The sequence below is a fragment of the Myotis nattereri genome (genome assembly GCF_964212035.1).
Source record: "Myotis nattereri genome assembly, chromosome: 15".
Classification (NCBI taxonomy): domain Eukaryota; kingdom Metazoa; phylum Chordata; class Mammalia; order Chiroptera; family Vespertilionidae; genus Myotis; species Myotis nattereri.
Window position 1 is genome coordinate 8,178,141 of NC_138090.1, and position 21,030 is coordinate 8,199,170.

Here is a 21,030-nt window from a genome sequence, read left to right on the forward strand (position 1 = left end):
TGTGTGTGTGTGTGTGTGTGTATATATATATATATATATTAAAAAAAACAATCTGAGATAAAAATAGCAAATCAAACTGGAAACTAGGCATCTAAGGCTGATAGCTAATAGTTACTACATGCCAGGCACTCTTCTAGGTACTTTACTATTGATTTGTTTAATTATTATAATAATTCTATGATAGGTGCTATATATCATCCCCATGTTATAAATGTGAAAAGTAAGAAACAGGTATCAGAACTTAACCACACTCATGTAGTTGATACCATGACCAGGCTTTAACCACTTGTAATACACTGCCCCTTTTTAACAGTGTCCACGAAACATCCCTCTAATAGCCTCCAAAATGGATAGCTATGGGATGGTTCTCTTCCTTCTTTGGAATACTCCATAAACGTCATGTATTCAGTTTCAGACACTCCTTTAAGGATCAGACCAAAGGCCATGCTGTACAGGAAAATGTTTTCCTATTCTAGCTATAGGAGCTCTTCTCTTCTCTTCTTAATTAACTTTTGTGGGGAAGATGTCAAATGTATCAGGTTACGTTTCTTGTGTAATGATCAACCCCAAAACTTAATTGTTTAAAACAGCAACTAAATATTAGCTTCTGATTTTGTGGTTTGGCAGTTTGATCTGGGTTCAGCTCGGTGGTCTTTGGGTCTTGGCTGGGTTTGCTCATGCATCTGTGCCTCTCTGCTTTAGAGGACTGGCTGGCCGTTGGCTGTGGTGATGGGGATAATGGGCCATGTGTCTCTCATCATCTAGTAGGCCAGCCAATTAATGAATGGTGACAGCACAAGTTTTCCAAGAGAGAGCTGATACACCAGCTCGGAACAGGCACAACACCATTTCTGTTGCATTCTATTTGTCAAAAGATGACAGAGGAACAGTACAGATTCAAGGTGGTGGGAAATCGACTCTACCTCTGGATGGGAGGAGCCACATTATCTACTGCACAAAGTCCTATATACAGGTAGGGACATAATTGTAACCATAATTGCAACCAATCTACTTGGCCCCCCAAGATGTCAGATAATCACCTTGAAATCAAGTGTATCATTTTGTGCACAGCGCCTGGCATATAGTAAGGTTTTGATGTAAGTTTTGAATTAGTATTTTTAATTTTAGAGTTACCTTTTATTGTGGCTATCATGTCTAACCAAGGAATCTGGGCCGTAGCTCATTCCCTGGCTTGATTCCGATTACCTTGGTTCTCAAATCAATACAGTCATGTGACACATAATGACTTTTTGGTCAATGATGGACTGCATATACAATGGTAGTTCTGTAAAATTCCAGTGGAGCTGAAAATTTCTTATCTCCTACTAACATTGTAGCTGTCCTAATATCATAGCATGATGCATTGCTCAACTGTTTGTGGTGTGAACAAACCTAGGGCACTGCCAGTCATTTAAAAATATGGCATATACAATTGCATATACAGTACATAATATTTGATAATGATAATAAATGAGTATGTTCTGACCTATGTATTTACTATACTTTTAATCATTATTTCAGAGTGTACTCTTTATACTTATAAAAGAATGTTTACTGTAAAACAGCATGCTGTGTTATGCCAGCAGCGGCCTCGCATATCTTGTGTTTACTGCATCTCTTGATTGCATCATTTCTTTTTTGCGCTTGATTTAACCTCATGTTGTTTTATTCATCATGACCCCTAAGTGTCCAAAATCCACTGCTAATGTTGCCAGTAAGAGGCCATGTCGTATGATTGACCTGGAACCAAAATCAAAAGTGATTAAGGAGGTGATTAAAAGCTAGTGATTATGAAGGTGGAAAATCAGTGATGGTTATTGCTTGCCAGTCAGGCGTGTCCCATTCCACCATGGCTAGAATCTTGAAGAACAAGTATAAAGTGACAGAACCTGTTAAAGGATCTGCTTAATTGAAGGCAGCGGGACTAACAAAAATTCAAGAAGGGCCTGTATCATTCATGAAGAAACTTCCAAGGACCTGAACTATTGCTGAGGGAGAGACTGATGCAATTCTAGAGCATCTGTAACTGAATCTAGAACCTTGCTTGAGCTTGGGGAGATTGTCACCAAGAAGTGTCCGAATGGCATCTGGAAGAAGATACCCAATCCTTTGAATAATATGATAATGTGGTATTATGTCCCTTTTGCAGATGAGAAAACTGGTCTGGTGGATAAGCCATCTGCATTTCAAGTCAACAGGAGATTCATCTGTGACTTCAAAGGATTAACCTAGTGTGAGGACGTTGCAAAACTGCCGGGAGCCGGTCCATCCTTGCTGTTTCAAGGGACCTGGCATATATGGCATACTGTTCTTAATATGTTTGCTCACCTTCTTGGCACTATGTGTTTTAACCAAGGTCTCTGAGAAAGGTTGTTTCCCCAGGTAGGGATTTTCCCCTGAAGTTAGGGAGGGAATAAAACCTCTTAACTAAGTGCCAGGCGGGTAATTAATCACTTTAATTATGAACAATCATGCTTAAGCTACATAATCTTTACTCCCTGGAATGGAGATAAGAAACGCCCTAACCTTTGTAATAGAGATTGATAGGATTGAATCAACTGGTATAAATACAGATGTAACAAGACAGCAAGAGACAGAGAGACAGAACCTAGGCACAGAACCTACACAGAACATTATCTAGAGACAGAAGAACTTCGCTAGAGAGAACATGGCAAAAGATCCTGGACAGAAACTGGCCTCAGAACCTAGAGACAGAACCTAGTGAGAGAACATGGCAAAAGATCCTGGACTGAACCTGACTACAGAAATTGGCAAGAGAACCTGACTAGAACCTGGTGACTGAACCTGGCTGGAGAACCTGGACAGAACCTGGCTGGAGAACCTGGAGAACCTAGCAAGAGAACATGGACACAGAACCTGGCTGGAGATCCGAACCAGAACTTCACTGGAGATCCTGACCAGAACTTGGCTGGAGATCCTGGCAAGGAACCTGGCTATGATGATCAACTGAACGCTGTCTCCGTGTCATTTCTTCTTCGCCGACTCCGTCCACACCTTTGGGGACCCCTGGACCCGCTGGGGTTGGACCCCGGCACAAAACCAATCAGGCTGTGGTTGAGGTGGCAAACAACATTAAGTTGAGTGTGGATAAGGATGACATTGAGTGTCTAATAAATAGAGAAAATGGAGTTCCATTCTCATTTTATTGGCAAGAAGTCCAACGTTCTGAGAAGCTACTGTCATTACTATAGTCACTCAGTTACTAATGACTAACCCATTTATTGGGTTAAAGTCCCTTCCTACCACTCTCTGAGGTACTTTGCAAAACGTAGTATCAATACTTTGGAATAATGTTTTTACTCTACTTTCCCTGTTTGATAAAAAAAAAAAAGATAAAGAATAGCTGTCAACAGTTCCAGGAATTTGATTCTGTCAGATACAGGCAGGAACCTCTTTTTAACAATATTTTTCAGATAGATAAATGAGTCCAGCTTTTCTAAAATCCAGCCGGAGCAAGAACCTCCACATTCCCAAGAGCCTGCGTGTGCTCACAGCAGGAAAGGACATCGAGCTTCAGCCACGTAGCAGTGCAGCCCTTAATTAAATGATACAGCAACATATGGGAATTAACAGAGAGATTAAGAGACTAATAGAGCAGAACACAGTAATGTTGATGCAAATGAGGAGGAGCTCCATATTGGCAAAGTGAAAAAAAAAAAAAAGAGGAGAAGAAGAACCCATGATGAAGTATAGAATCATAGAAAAAGGATCTGAGAGCATTGAGTGGTGAACGGGACTGGAAAGGTCATTTAGCTTATGAGATTCTATATTCTAGTAACTGAGGATTTTTTTTGTGGGGGGTGGGAGGGATGGGAGCATGTTGCATAGATTCTTTGAAAAATTCAAGGGAGTGGAATGACACAGCCATATGAGACAGTTTATCTCACCGTTTCATTCATTTTCTCAGTCAGCCAGTTCTTTGGTCAACAAATATCTCTTGAAGTTTACCATGTACTCCTGCTGTCTCAGGCATAGAGTATGTGTGAAATAAACTTGATCTTGACTGAGAGAAAGAATGTCTTATGTTAAGATCCAGTGAGTACCTCTAATTGTTCTTTTTTTTAAAAAAAAAAAAATCCTATAGAGCATTTTAAATTCTTGCTATGAAATTTTCACAAATGCCTCAAGATAGATGTTCTAGAATATCTTCTAGTTTCATGGTTCGAAGTTCCCATTTTCCTAAATGTCAGTTTATATTGTCTTTGGATTCAACTGAAGGCATTAGGTTACCCAAACAATGTCAGGATGAGTAAAAGGGAAAGGATCTATATTGTATTTCTACCATGTGCCACCCATGGCTTGTCTCATGTATCTAGAATGCGAGATCCATGAGTGTACAGGCCTTATCTGTGCTCTTCACTACGGTATCCCATTGCTTCAGGAGGCCTCGGGAGTATGATACACACTTAGAATATAGTCGAGAGAAAAAAAGAACCCAATCCTTTGAATAATATTAAAATGCACCATTATGTCCCTTTTGCAGATGAGAAATCTGGTCTGGTGGATAAGCCATATGAATTTTAATTCAACAGAACCTACTTACCCTAGTAGAAGTGAAGTATCCTATCAGTAGTATTACTATTAATAATAATAAAAATTGTTATTTAATAGATCATTGTAATGAGAAGTGTCATAGCTTGATTCAAGTGTTCAAGGAATGTATTCTGAGCTCTGTTTTTCCTGTCTCATAGCTCAGCTCATGTTTCTGCTGACTTATTGTTTTGTTTTCTAAAAATAGGACCTCAACTAAGTAACAAAGGGGGCCACAGTCAGCCCCAGCTTACTATATGCACCTGCTGTGAGCCACTGTTATAGCAGAGGGCCTGATCTTTGAACAATTTGTTCAATAGGTGCATTCATGAAAAATTTGTAGAATAATTTTTATTTTTAAAAAATTATTGTTACTGGAGAGAAAATAATTTTCATGGAATGTGTGTTATTTGCTTTTAGAACAACTGTGATATAATGAGAACATTCCAAAGTTTCAAAATCCCATTTTATGTTTAGAAAAAAAGATGAAACAGGCATGTTCCTTAATTGAATTCTCCTTTGCATGAAAAAGCAAGAAATTGAAGTTAACATTCCTGAAGAATTTAATGAGGGCTGAGCCAGACAGAACTGGTGCAAATGACAAGACCAAAGAATCAGCAACATGGTCTTGAGTTACGGTGATAATAGAAGAAACATTATATTACAGTTAAGATACCAAGAATTGACATCTAATGTAGTAGGTTTCACATATTTTTATGCTTTGACATATACTTGCAATATAATAAAAATAACATCTATTGAACACTTCCTTTGTACCAAATATTGCTTTAAAATGTTTTGATGTATATCTATAGAATCTTTACAGAAACCATGATAATTATATTTTCATTTTCTTAGACATGAATAAAAGGCACAGGTAAGTTAAGATTTCACAATAAATACACAATGAGGCTGTGGTTTGTAATCTGACAGTCTTATTACAAACTGAATCCATGCAGCGAAGCGGTACAATGTACACCGTGAAAATAAACTCCTGATAGAGTAAATAAAAGGAAACTTTAATTGACTACGTAGCAATTGTGCTTCTCAACATAGCTGGGTTTCAAAGGATAAATAGAAGACTGCAAGGTGGATGAGGGAATGCACATTTAGACAAAACGTGCGAAGGCTTGGCATAGTTGGGGCCCTGTAACTAGTTTTGTAGTCCTCACTTGTAATGAGCAAGGAGGAAAAGGATGGAAGAATATGTTGGCCAAAACCAGCATGATCACTGCACAGCCTGCCTTTAGGCCAGGATCATAATGAAAACCAGATTTGAGTCACTGCATTTTCATGCTGCTTCCAGCCTCAAAGAGACCATATCTCCCTCACTCTGTGTTCCTCACTGCAACTCTCCTCCAGTTTGGAACTTGGTCAAGATGAAGGATAATTAAAGAGCAACTCAAAAAGAAATTACCAACCTTCGCTGTGTCTCGCTACACCCATTTACTGTATATGATTTTATATGTTCCGAAGTATTCACTTTTCAGAGCATTTAGAACAAATGAGACATTTATTAGCATAACCTTTATTCTGTCGATGATTTAAGCCATTTCAAAAGTAACTGAAAGAGGAACACTATTTGCCTTACACTTGAGTCATCCCTGTACCCCCACCAGTCCATAAAATGCTTCAGTAATTTTAATGCACCGTACATCTTCTGAAACACCTACATAAATAATCTATTGTTCGAAAGGTCACAAAGGTAGAGTATCACTTTGAAATGTCAGGAAAGTGAATTAATTGGTAATGTGGTGTCATAAGTTTGGATATATCCATTACCTCTTTATCTTTAGATACTGGTGCACTTTGGAAGACATGGGAGCATGAAAGCCTTAGGGTCCTGGAAGGGAGAGATGAATGGCTAAAGGTATGTGGGCTCGTCTCCCCCAGGACAAAAATCATCAAACGTCTAGCAGCCATGGCCTTTTCTCGGGCCTTCTTGCCTCTGTTCAAATGGGATGGAACCTCATTAAAACGCCAAGTCTCAGAGACACAGTTAAGCTACAGATCTCTTTCAAGATAAAGGCCACCTTGTTAACATGGCCCTAAGAGTTTGCTTGCGACTTTCAAACATCCCATACATTTGCAGTTCATAGGAAGGTTGATAAATTTTCTCGTTTTAAATGCTGTTCAGAGCTGTCATCCTTCTTGACAGATGTCACTGCTAAAGAATGGATTTCTTGACATCTAAATGTCACCACAGGGTTGTGTATCCAAAATTATTTTTGCATATTACCTGGGTAACTTTAAAAAAATTCTTATAGACATGTGAAACATTAGAATTGGACAGGTTGTAGGGACCTCAGAGACAGATATGGACTCTCTCAGGCTTTCATCTTACCGGGGGGCTGGAATAGAGTTTGCAACCAGGGAGTGTGATGCCTCCAGCTTTGCTCTTCTTTTTCAAGACGGCTCTAGCTATTCTGGGGACAGGTAGAGAGGAGGTACATAATAAAAGACTCGAAAGTGGGATTGGAACCACAACTTCTTCCTGAAAATCCTGTGATTTTGCAATATTACAGGGATGCCAATTCTCCCACCTGGTAAATTTCTTTCCCATGTGGGCTGGAGACCAGGAGGCTAAATGTCCTAAATCACATCCTATAGCTGTAAATAAATAAATTTTTAGAAATGAAAGCCTCCTCACAACACCATCTGTCCAAAATGAGCTATGTTCAGCTACCAAACTGTAAGCACAAGGTTTATTGCTACCATAGAAAGTTCCATGTCTATTCCGTCCTGTGAATTCATAGCCCATTTCTCAAGCAGGTAGTAAAATCTTTCTCTCTCTCTCCCTTCCCCACCCCCTCCCTCTCTCTCTCCTATTGTAAAAAATGCTGCAATGAACATGGGGGTGCATATATCTTTTAGAATTTGTGTTTGATTTTCTTGGATGAATACCCAGATGTGGACTTGCTAAGTGATATGGTAGTTCTATTTTTAATATTTTGAGGAAGCTCAATACTTATTTTCCATAATGGATGCATCAATTTATGTTCCTACCAACAATTCATAAGGGTTTCCTTTTCTCCACATCCTCGCCAACACTTATTTCCAGATTTTTTTTTCTTTTTAATTTAAATTCTTTACTGTTTAAAGTATTACATAAGTCTCCTTTTTCCCTATTGACCTCTCCTTGGATGCCCCCACTCTCCAGCACATGCCCTCACCGCCCCCGCCCCCACTCTCTGTGTCCATTGGTAATGCTCATATGCATGCATACAAGTCCTTTGGTTGATTTCTTACTCCCTCACTTACCCACCCCCCCTCTTCCTTCATAGGTTGGACAGTCTGTTCCATACTTCTGTGACTCTGGTTCTATTTTTTTTCATCAGTTTATGTTGTTCATTATATTCCACAAATTAGTGAGATCATGTGATATTTATCTTTCTCTGACTGGCTTATTTCGCTTAGCATAATGCTCTCCAGTTCCATCCACGCTGTTGCAAAGGGTAAGAATTCCTTCTTTTTTACAGCAGCATAGAATTCCATTGTGTGGATCTACCATAGTTTTCTAATGCACTCACCTGCTGATGGGCATTTAGGCTGTTTCCAGATCTTAGCAATTGTAGATTGTGCTGCTGTGAACATAGGGATGCATATATCTTTTCTGATTGGTGTTTCTGTTTTCTTGGGATGTAGTCCTAGAAGTGAGATTACTGCGTCAAATGGAAGTTCTATTTTTAACTTTTTGAGGCAACGCCACACTGTTTTCCACAATGGCTGCACCAGTCTGCATTCCCACCAGCAGTGCACGAGGGTTCCTTTTTCTCCACATCCCAGAGCTTTTATCTTTATAACAGGTGGGAGGTGATATCTCATTGTGGTTTTGATATTCACTTGCCTGATGAGTAGTGGTTCAGAACACCTTTTTATGTACCTGTTGGACATCTGTGTGTCTTCTTTGGAGAGATGTCTGTTCGGCTTTTCTGACCATTTAGGGGTCAGATTGCTTATTAGTTTGTTGCTATTGTTATATGAGTTCTTCATATATTTTGGATATTAGCCCTTTATTCAATATATGATTTATATATATTTTTCTTTCATTTAATGGTTGACCTTTTCATTTTGTTGATGATTTCCTTTGCTGTGAAGAAGCTTTTCAGTTTGACAGGGTCCCACTTGTGTATTTTTTGCTTTAGTTGCTTTTGCTTTTCGTGTCATATTAAAAAATGATTGCCAAGACCTCTGTCAAGGACTTAACCACTTTTGTTTTCTTCTAGGAGTTTTATGGTTCCAGGTCTTTTGTTCCATTTTAAGTTAGTTTTTATGTATGCTAGAAGGTGAAATCGTGAGCAATTTTCAGTCTTAGAATAAGAGCCTTGCTTTTCATCTTCTAATGGGGATTTAAACAAGAAGGAAAAAACAGGTCACATGTGTGTTTCTCGCACTCACTGTAAAAATAAAATCATGACCCTTCTTTGCTGGATGCCTTTCAAAGGATGCTCACAACAATGAGGATGGAGTCTGGGTCCTCAACAGCACACTTTCTCTCTTCAACTTCATGTCTTCCCATGAGTCATGCCAAGCCCCTGAGTAATCAGCCAGTTGATGCCTCCTTCAGAAGTTCTGCCAGGAAACTCAGTGTCTGAAGCACACCTTGTTTGTTCTTATGTTTGAAGCACTAACAAGGCTTCTTAACAATGACAGCCCTGTTTTACAAGTGTGAAAGTCCTGACTTGGGAACTTTCAGGAGAACTTCAGGGAAATTTTAATTGCCCTCAAACAACTACCCTGTTCAGTGCCCTGCGTTGTTCACATTTGATATTAAATGATCAAATGTGAACTCCGAACCCCGGGAGGTCACTGAATCCCTTGATTTGGGATCAGGTGTATAGAGTTGTTCAATTATTAAATAATTAGTTTGGAAACAATAACTAGTGTAGTTGAATTCTCTTGATGATTTCCTAATGTTTATTAATTTAAGCACCTGTGTTTTTCCGTAACGCTTTCCTGCAGAATGCTTACCAGGATATGCATAACATGTAAATTTGCAATGAATATAATTACCTTTTCACAGCTCACTCCAGGTGCCTAAGTGAGTAGAAATGAATTATGACTTTAATTGTCAGAAAGGTTTCAATATTCTGAATTTAATTACGTAAATTTTGTTTAAATTTCTAGCTAAGCAATAATATGTTGGTGTTACTTAAAACACCCAAATATGACATTTTTTTAGGAGAGCCAAATGTTCCATTAAAGAAGATTCAGAGAAATAATTATGTCGTGAAAAAAAGCGGTTGTCTCAGCATGCGTAATTTGTTCTCAGAATATTTCAAGGATGATTGAAGTTGTAGATACATTTTCTAGCCTCAGAAAAGTCCCTAGTTCTTTTCTCTGACCTTCCTCGTTTTCTTGGGAGAGAAAGAACATTCATCTTTGCAGAAAAACATCCCATTGACATTTCAAATTCATGTTCAAAGTGAAACTCATTATCTTCCTCTAAAACTATTTTGATTTTCCAACTATATTCCTTAATTTGATAATAGCGTCACTATTCCCCATCTAACTAAATCAGAATTTGGAAATCATTCTAGATTTCTCAATCTCCCTTAAGCTCCACATCTATTAGTTACCACGTTCTCATCATTTTTCCTCCGATATCTCATCAAATTCTCAATGTTATTGCTTCAGACTCTTACTTTATTTGGCTTAGTGTATCCCAGGAGTGTTTCCCTATGGCATTAACTCTCCAGGACCCCTCCTCCAGCCCTGGGCTGTGACCTTCAGGCCATCCTCTGTACATCAGAGTTGTTTTCAGAAGTGCAATTTGGAATGAGAGAAAGAGGAAAGTGCATATTCCAAACATGGGTTACTAGTGAGTCCAACCTAACAGGAATGAGAGATGATTTTGTTTATTTATTTATTTTTGATTTTAGAGAGATGAATGGAGAGAGAGAGAGAGAGAAACATCAATGTGAGAGAGAAACTGATCAGTTGCCTCCTGTACATGCCCCGACAGGGAATTGAACCCACAATGTAAGTATGTGCCCTGACCAGGCATCAAACTGCCACCTTTTTGTGCACGGGATGACACTCTAGCCCAGGGGGGGGCAAACTTTTTGACTCGAGGGCCACAATGGGTTCTTAAACTGGACCGGAGGGCCGGAACAAAAGCATGGATGGAGTGTTTGTGTGAACTAATATAAATTCAAAGTAAACATCATTACATAAAAGGGTACGGTCTTTTTTTTTTTAGTTTTATTGATTTCAAACCGGCCGGATCCGGCCCGCGGGCCATAGTTTGCCCACGGCTGCTTTAGCCACTGATCCACAACAGGCATGGTAAGAGATGATCTTAAAAGATGAAGGAACACATATTGGCATTTTGAAATTACTCCAGGGATCAACTATTTATGTTCACTTGTGTAAAATGAATAACTTTACATGGATACTAGCAATAACAGCAACAGGTAAAAGTTAACGTGTGCATCTTCCTGGCATTGAAATACCCGCGTACATATCCTCATTCTCAATTATATGCTCACACGGACACAGTAAGAGACATGAAATCTCACGGCGTAATTATGGGCAGGTCCCCCTTGATCGTTCTTTCAGACTTCCTTCCTTGGCCTTAAGATCACATAGTGCAGTGGTTCTCAACCTGTGGGTCACGACGCCTTTGGGGGTCGAACGACCCTTTCACAGGAGTTGCCTAAGACCATCGGAAAACACATATATAATTACATACTGTTTTTGTGATTAATCACTATGCTTTAATTATGTTCAGTGTGTAACAATGAAAATACATCCTGCATATCAGATATTTACATTAGGATTCATAACAGTAGCAACATTACAGTTATGAAGTAGCAACGAAAATAATTTTATGGTTGGGGTCACCACAACCTGAGGAGCTGTATTAAAGAAAGGGTCGCGGCATTAGGAAGGTTGAGAACCACTGACATAGTGTATCTATGTGTAAGAAAGTATATTTGTTAAAGTGCCCTGTTAGCATAAGCTGATTTGACAAAGACTCACTGAATTTTGACCAAAAGTAGAAAGAAAAATGTGTAAAATGATCTTTTAAAAAGCCTAGCACTTTGATGGGAGATCAGCAGGGGACCCCATTATGTGATATCACATATATTATTACACTGGTAAGAGTGTGTGTTAAAATGGCTGGAAGTAAACAGCAGGACTGAACTCAGAACGAGGCTGCCTGCGCACATTTCAGAGAAACATAATCACAGCATCACTGAAGCATGAAGGTAGCCACACGTGTTTGCAGCCGCGGTAATCAGTGTAATTGGCCTGCCATTTCCTCTGCTCACCCTTTTCCAGTTAGGATGTTTAGAAGTATTTCTGCTGGAATGTACACTTAATGCCCATTTATTCTCTTCGTGCTGTGAAAGCATGTTGCATATCTCCTCTGTTCATAATGCTGCGATATCAGATGACATTGTTTTCAGAGGAGACACCACTGTCAAACAGACTTACAGGTTTTCTATCAGAATAAAAGGAGTCCATAAAATAAAGGGATGGGAAACTTGTTTTCATTGGTGTTATTCTTTGTTTCAGCAAGTCTGGGTTCACTTGTAGATAGCCACCTGCTTAGCTCACTTGGCTTGGGCACCTTGGGCTTCTCTAATAGCACCTGTGTGCTGGAGGGCTGGCCAGAGACACCACACAAGGATGGAAGACGGGGGATAAGAAAATGCAAGAGTATTTACAAATTGCTAGGGTTAACCAGGGCAAATTCTAAGGCAGGGTATCTCAAACTTACCTCTTTATTCTACTAAAGAAAGCAAATGCAGCATGATGGAATATTTTGTTTTTGCTAAGAAAATCATATACAGTAGATTTACAGAAATTAATGGTCACGTTCTACCCCTCTCGGGAGCATGCCCACACCTATCCCTTCCCCTTTCTTCCCCTTGGGTGCATTACCTTTGCCTTTCTCTCTCCTAAGCACCAAGGGCCCTTATTTTGCCTTTAACTTATTTCCTGAGTCCATGCAGCCCAGTTGGCTCACTTTTCTACCTCTGTGACTTTCTAAATAAACTCTCTTATAATTGGAAAAAAGGTGATTATTTTAATATAGTTACTGATAGCCTTGACAATAAAAAAAACCTTTTCTATAAAAATCAAAAAATTCAAATTTAAAAAAAATTATTAAATAAAAGTTAAAATGTTAAATAGTAAAATGCTACCATGGACTTTTTTTTTTTAAAGAAAAAAGGTGTTAGTTTATAACATTATATCTGATGATAATGAAACATTGATCTTTATGTGTACATATTTAGCAAAAGCATAACTTTTTATAAAAAAATTATGTACATAGATTGTTTCTGCCTTAACTGGCTCCTGGGATGTAAGGGAATACCACCCATCTACTGTTGTAGAATTTAAATTCTATATATCTATCAAATTTGATAAAGAGACATTTATAGCTAATAGACATTAGCTAAGATTCTAAAGAAGAGTCCTTTACTGAGCTGTATTTTGACCTCATCTTTGGTGTATGGTTGTTGTAAGAATTAATAATTTTGAAACTACTTCCGTTCACAATCTAAACCAGGCAGGACTTTATATTATGCATAATTTTGTAATTATGCCTATATGTGTGTTCCATTCCATTGCAGCTACTTTCATTATTTATTCTCAAAATGTCCTATGGTTAGCCAGTGTGTGTACCATATATTCAAACTGGCTCCTTTGTCCTTTGATAAGACTCAGTAATTTTCAATAGTTTCCTTACTCTAAGATGACCCACGCTATGTCCTGAATATATTTTGTCCCCAACCATGAGTCAGTTAATTCTCCAAGGAGTCATTCTTTTTAGTGGGATATGGTATTTAGAGGCTGATGGGTATCTGAGTATTAATATGGTATTGCTACTGGGTTGGTCACAAATGTTATAACTCTAGGAAATGAATAATATAAATACACCAAGAATGTATACTGATATTTCAATTCAAAGTCAAGAAATAATTATTGAATAACTTCAAGCTTAAATCTTTATCTTCTTTCATCCTCAATGAAAACTTGATTCTCAAAATTTTTTTATCAATTTTCTCATTTACTTTTTTACAACAAAATATGAGGTGTCTTTCCGAAAGAAGTAGACAGAGAAATCAGAAATTAGGCAGTTCACACTCTTTCACCTCCCAGTTTTTAACTGTAGTACTGAACATGATGCACAACCTCTGCTTAGATGGACCGATTTTGTGATTATTGAATTTAACAAGAACAACATAAAAATTTATCTTACATGGCATATGATTTTAAAGACATGCAAAATAGGTATGTCTCAGATAAATTATTTTCTATATTATGAAAGAATTCTAAATACTGAGCAAAATGTTCTGCTCTTGATTTGTTTTTTTGTAGGGGGAAATCAATAATACCTTTTAAATGTATCACAGGAAAAAGGGGAGTATTATATGGGATACAAAAAGCTTCCTATTACAGCCCTGCTCCTGGTCAAAACTGTAAATGCTATTAGAAAATGCATATATTATGTTAAATTATGTCTCACAAGCTCTGGGTTTGCTGTGGGCAATTTAAAGAGGATTTCCTTACTTCTTCCCTAAGGGAGATGAGCGGGGGCCCTCACGCAGACCTGCTCCTCACCATCCATCATTTCAAAGAGACATATATCGCCTCCAAAGTGCTTTAAGGCAGCTGCAAGTAAGTGTCACTTTGAGTTAAATGCATTATTAAACTGTTGGAAATTTCACATCATGGGTCATTTATCTATGCTAAATTAGGTCAAAAGCCTCTGCACATGCCTAGATAAATGAGAGAGATGAGCAAATGCTCCTGTGGGAAGTAATACTTTGACAAGCTTTACGAGTGTGGCTTATTTATTTATTGAGTAGCCATGGGGAAGGGCGGTTTTCCTGTGTGTGTGTGTGTGTGTGTGTGTGTACTTACTAGTATGTTTGTGTGTGAGATTATTTTAAGAGGCGCAATCAAACACTGTACGGAAATTATCTTCTCTGATAAATACTGTTAGATATTCACCACCCTTGTAATATGTCTAGAATGAGATGTTGTGGAAAGCATAAATCATTAATTAGTCATTCATTTGGCAAACATTTGAGTGTGTCACACACTGTATAAGAAGTAGAGATTGCAAAATTATTTTTTTAACACATAACTCTAATCCGAAGGCCTATTCAGAATGGTGGGGGAAATCTCATTACCTTAGTTGATTTATATATAAAGGGTGTGGGGATGCAGACAAGAGAGGGGTTAGATCTTTAAGGGTTTAAAGAAGGCAGTCAAGGTGTGGTGACCTGAGCAGGGCCCTCAGTGACCAGTAGTGGTTGCCAGGTAGGGAAAGTCCTGAAGTCCAAAATGGGCAAATCTTTACAGCCAGAAAGCAGAGTAGTGGTCACCCAGGGCTGGGTTGAGTGTCTGTGGGGCGGGTGGGGAGGAACTGCTGATGGAGACAGGGTTTCTTTTGTGGAGATGTAAATGTTCTAAAATTCAGTTTTTGTGATGGCTGCACAACTGTGAATTTACTAAAAAACATTGAAGTTTAACACTTTAATGAGTGCATTGTATGGCATGTGAATTATATGTCAGTTAAGGCACCAAATATGACAATTTTTTATTTGTACAAGAGATTAAGCAAAGACTCAAATGAGACTTCAGGCTCTTGTGACATGAACTGTTGACAATATAACAAAAATATTCATCAGCTGCTCAATAAATGCTTGTGACAATATAAAATACAAAAGATGTAATCATTCAGGAAAATTCTATCTGCAGGTTTCTGCTCTAGATTCTTTTATTTCTCTTCTTATAGACCAGATACATAAATGATGAATAATAGGTTTAATGATACAAATAATAAAGGTGAAATCCAAAAATTCTTCAATTTACTTGGATGTCAATGAACTAGTATCTCTCAATAGAGATACCGGTAGAGAAATTAGCTCTAATCTCCACCTTGTAGATTATACATCATAGAAGGGACTTATTCACAGGTATTTTGTACACAATAATGCGTTCAGAGGGCCCCCCCCCATTCTTTTTTCTTCATTGATTTGCAGAAGAACAAAGTGTGAGAAAAGGCAAAATGAGGTTTCCTCTATACTATGGAGCACCAAGCAGGAAAAGAAAGTTTTTTCTCTCTCTCTGGAGGAGCCAAAGCTGCTGGCAGCTGCGAAAAGCCACTGGGAAGGATTTTTGATGCCACGCCGGTTTGGATTCCAGAGTCATGCATATTCCTTCCAAAACGGGGTGACTCCAGGCTAGGAAATCCGACTATGTTGACATGGACGATCCTCCTCAAAGTCTGAGCATTTGCATTTAATTCACTGTTTTGCTCCATCCCGAGATAGCTTTTTAGTTATTACAAAATGTAAAACAGTACTCCCCTGAGAGAGAGAGAAAAGAATCACCCATTTGTCTCTTGAGCCTTAAAATTATGTGATTCTTCAGTTACCGTGGGCTTGCTTGGAACTTGGTCCTTGGATGGAAAGCAATCCTGTTTGCTTAGGGTCTGTACATGTACTGGTGTGCTTGTCTATGCCGAAAGGGAAACAACCAAAAATGGGAATGTATACAAGTACATGGAGTTAATATTTGTAAGTTTTGATGAATGGACAAGTTAAGAATCAGTACTAATTGTCCCAAAGAGTAACATATTCATCTGTAAAGAAAATTAGAGAAAAATATTATAGAAGGTATAGACAATTTATATTAATCTCTGCCAAGGAATCAATATGTCTAGCAATATGTCACTGATCCCATAGTGCTTTTAATACTTGAATTTACTTGTCTTTTTATTTGAAATTCAAGCTTAACTGGGTGTATCATATTTTCATTTGGTAAACATGGCAATCCTAGGACACTCAGTCGAATTGGAAGTACCGGAACTCAAGCCACACCACCTACTTCCAAGCTTACACTGAAGCTTTGCAATAGTGCTAGAAATATCACACATGCGCTGATAGGGAATGTACTAACTTCCCAGTTCAGTGGACAGCTGGTTGCTACGCGAACGTGGTCTGGACCTGAAGGTGCCCGGGTCCCTCATGTCTTGGATGCGATACCCTGAGGCGTGAGCTCTTCTCTACTTCCTGAGGAATTATGTTTCAATCAGCCTCCGCCGTCACTGGCTTGATCGCATGGTCATTGTTGGCTCCTTGCCTTTCAAATCTTGCTTTTCCTCCGGTGTTTTAATTTTCTTCTTCTCTTTGCCCTGGGCCATCCTAGTGTGCAGGGGAGCATTTGCTTGTATTGTAGTGAAAAGCTCAGTGTAAGAGTTGGACGTGAGTTCCTGCTCTTCCTCTTGCTAGCAGAGTAGCGTTATTTCCTCTCCGAGCCTCAGCGTTCTAAGTTGTCCAGTGGGGTGATTTAGACTCCCCCAATAAACAGGTGGCACAGCTTATCCAACTGACTTGTGCCTGACACAGCATGAAGAATTAAGTATTCACTATTCCAGCAAATCTTCATAAGAAAGCTCTGAAGGCAGACACTTGTAATAAAGAACTCGACTTCATTTTTTATGTTTGCTAACAGCATGCATTGAGGGTTCCCTCCCCTCCTCCTCCCTTTCTGCCCCTCACCTGAGAAAGCAATAAAGCCTGGGTGCCGCCTGCTTTGGTGCCAGGAGGAAGTTAAAACTGCAGGAACCCTTGCCTCAGCCCTACTGCCTCCCCACCCTGAAAACCCAATGCCAACCTCTTTCCCTGATCTCTGGAGCCATCTTCGGACCAGCTTGGGAAGCCTGCTCTGCCCCATGGAAGACTCAGCCTGTGAGTAATAAACATTTTCATGTTTTCACATCCTTTTGGTGTGCGTGTGTGTGTGCGTGTGTGTGTGGTGCCTTAAGTATCAACATCTGAACCACATTTTGGATGAGGATCCGTCCTATCTCTGGAGAGGCTAGAAAACAATACTATTCTTTCTCTCAGTTTAGAGATGAAAACTCTGGCTTAAACAAGATGATCTTACCCCAAAGTCCCCACACTAATAACTGATGGCTCTTGGCTGGACCAGGGAGCTTTAACTGTAAAGGCCCAGCTTAACTATTGCACTACGGAGGAGTCAGAAATATGGAAGGAGAAAATTCACGTGAAATGTTGAATTTAACACCTGACACATTTAATGGCCCGTGAATACACATCTGGGTGGCACTGGGAGGCTGGTGTGTGTGGACATCAGAGTAGGTAATTAACTGCAGTGTTTTGCCATCCCACTCAGACTTTTCCTAGAAATAAAGGTTTGTGTGTATTACAACCACCTGCTTGCAAACATGCCGCGCCTCTCTTTCCTTCAGCCCAAGACAGCATGTTTATTTTTTAGTCTCACGTCTTTCATTCCCTGCGTGTTTGCTGGAGGCTGCTGGGCTGGCTGGCAGCGGTGACGGCCCCCATCTGTCATCCATGTACGGTGTGGCCCTGCGCTGCCTCTCATGGAGTCTTGTAGGATATGGCTTCTCATTGCCTGGGAGGTGGAGGTGTTAGCTAAGACCCTGATGAATCCCGGTGTTCCATGCCACGCTGTGTAAAGGTACAGCGAAACCCACCCTCATTGGAGAGGGACATCTCTCTGCTTTTCCTGGAGGTCATTGGAATGACAAGCATGGATTGGCAGGATCGGGTGGCTGGGGGAAAATACTGGATTCTATCTTAGAATAATCAGAATCATGTTTACAAATTCTTCTGAGCTTCCTCTGGTGGCTAGAGGATATTTGTTCTCTAGAAAGAGCCCTCAGGTTTTATTTTTCACAGCAGAAAAATATTAGGCAGGCGACAGAATTACTATGAGAGCTGAGAATATTCCTGTGGTCAAGAGAATCTTATCAAGAAGTAAGATACATAGGCTCCCAGAACCCTGGCATATTAAACTCGTCTTCCCAGCAGCCACTGCTAATTGCGTCTCCCCACCCTCCTACTCTACTTCTGCCGCTGTTGTCACTAGTACTCCTGCTAGTGATAATAAGCATTCCCCAGTAGTAGCCGGTTCCTATACCGCACGCTATTCCGAGTGCTTTACATGTGGAATTCTATCATCATTGCCATACTATAGAGCAGGGTTATTATCACTGTTTTTTGAATGATGAAACTGACAGTTGGAACTATGTTCATATCATTCAACTATTTGATAGCCAAGCAATGAGATGAACCCAGATACTAAAGACTGCTGTCATCACTGGCTCTTTTTAAAAATAGTATGTTTTTATTGACTTTAGAGAGGGGAAGGGAGAGGGAGAGGGAGAGATAGAAACATCAATGATGAGAGAGAATCATCAATCGGCTGCTTCCTGCATGCTCACCACGGGGGATTGAGCCCGCAACTTGGGCATGTGCCCTGACAGGGAATTGAACCCTGACCTTCTGGTTCATGGGTTGATGCTTTGAGCCACACTGGTCAGGTGTCAGTGGCTCCTTGACATCTATTTATATTTAAACATTACCTTGTTTGACACCTTCTGGTGGAGAATCTAAATCTGAGAGCTACGGTAATTTGTCCAAGGATCCAGGGCAGAATTCTAGAATCTAGGTTTTCCTGGCTACATTTTATGCCGGATAAATAGCAGTGAAGTGTTAAGCCTATATACTCAGTGGTACCTTTTCTAGCTCTGGTGCTAAATAAAGGTCCTAATTTTAGGAAGGGCACTTGGCACACTGGTGGGAGGCTAAAGCTCTGAGAGAGAAGAGGGACTGTGTTCAGTGCATGAGTTAAAAATGCTTAAATCTGTGGAAACACTATGTATTCTTCTCTACCTTTCTCTCTCCCCTACAATTTTTCCTGATATTACTTCCTCTGCTTTCCAAGCGGGAACAATTATCTGTTTGTTTGTTTTTTCAATGAGCCCATGACACATGGCATGTGTCTTTTTTTTAGCATCCTTACACAGCTCTATCATGATTCATCGTCACCTGTCTGTGTTTCCTTTTGGACTATAAGCAACTTGAAGGTGAGACATGTATTATGGTTTTATTGGCTTCTTGGGTTTCTCAGATAACAGGCACTTGAGATAGCCGTAGTAATTTTACAGATGGCTGGCTGTTTAATGCACATTGAATTGCCACTAGTTGCAAATGCTTTTGCCTCATCCTTTGCAGAAGGAGAATAAAAGGTAAGAGATGAAACACAAGGGCTGAGAGCCCAGCAGCATGCAGGAACTCATGGTGCTGGCATGTAGGTGTTATCATGCACCTTTACTTACTCTGCAAAGGTTATATGAAGGGCAAACTAACATTTAATAGAAAATGTTACATTATTTATAAATAGATTATTCAATTGCAGACATTTCTCCTGAACATAGCAGCATCATACTGATTCAGATGACCCAGAGTACAGAATCCCTGGCAGCGTCAAATCTTTGATGTTTTCTGGGAAACAAAGAATGTGTTCCGTGAATGCTCTTTCATGTGTAGAATATGATCAGTGTATTCACCGGGCGACCCGTAAAGTGTTACAGAAAGGCGTGGGGCTTCCGAGGGTGAAACATTGCATTCAAAATAATTTCTTTGATTTGCTTAGAATGCTTTGCAGGGAGGCATTCAGAATGAGGAATTCAGTGGGAAACAGAGATGCTAACTAATGTGAGAAGAGACTTGAATCCCTCCACTGCTGAATATCATGAGGTATTTGACTAATTGACTTAAATGGAAAACACTTTATAAAAAGGAAAAGGATGACAGCCATTTTTGAGCTGAGCTAGAGAGAGAGTTTTAGGTAAATCCTCAGTGGAATTATAGAGAAAAGTATTATCAACTCTTGGAATCGTAACACAGTGTCCGTATATTCAGGGCAAATTTTCCCTGAAATGTCAGCTTATTGCATCGCAAGTTTGTATCTGATTTTCTGTCTGTTCTTAGATCTGGGTCTCTTTAGGAATCGCTCACTTCCAACCATACATAGCCCCCCCCTTCCCCAAACACACACACTGGGTAACACACTGAATATTTAGGACACTAAGGAATCAAAACTCAGAATTTGTCAGTATGGAGGCGCCGGCTTTATACCTGCGCTGAATCTGTGAGTGGCAGAGAGAAGCCTAAGTAGGTGGAATTTGTGTGACAGGAAGAAAAGGTGAAGGAGGCACACTAGTCTCTGCTATTCACAGGGTAGGGAATGGTTATAAGTAGGAAATACTATTTCCAGGGTGTCTTGGGGGTAAGGAAGGGAAGCTCTCTAGGTCATTTCCTTTCTTGGGGAGGAAAAATAATAAAATAAAACAATAAGATGATGTATGAAAAGGTAGCAGAACAAAAGAGAAGAGATAGCATAATAGAAAACATTTTTGCATTGCTATAATGTGCTAAGCATTTGACAGACTATCACATATAATCCTCACGACCACACATGGAAAACAATTATCGCCACTACTTTGATAAACGAGTCAACTAATTATTTGGTTGTGAGGAAAGAGTATTGTGCCAACAGATTGTAAAAATCTCGAAGTCTGGCAATGCTAAGTATGGCTGCGTATACCAGTTACAAAAACTCTGACACTTAGTGGTTGTCAGACTCACTAGCTGCGTGACCTCAGAGAGGTGACTA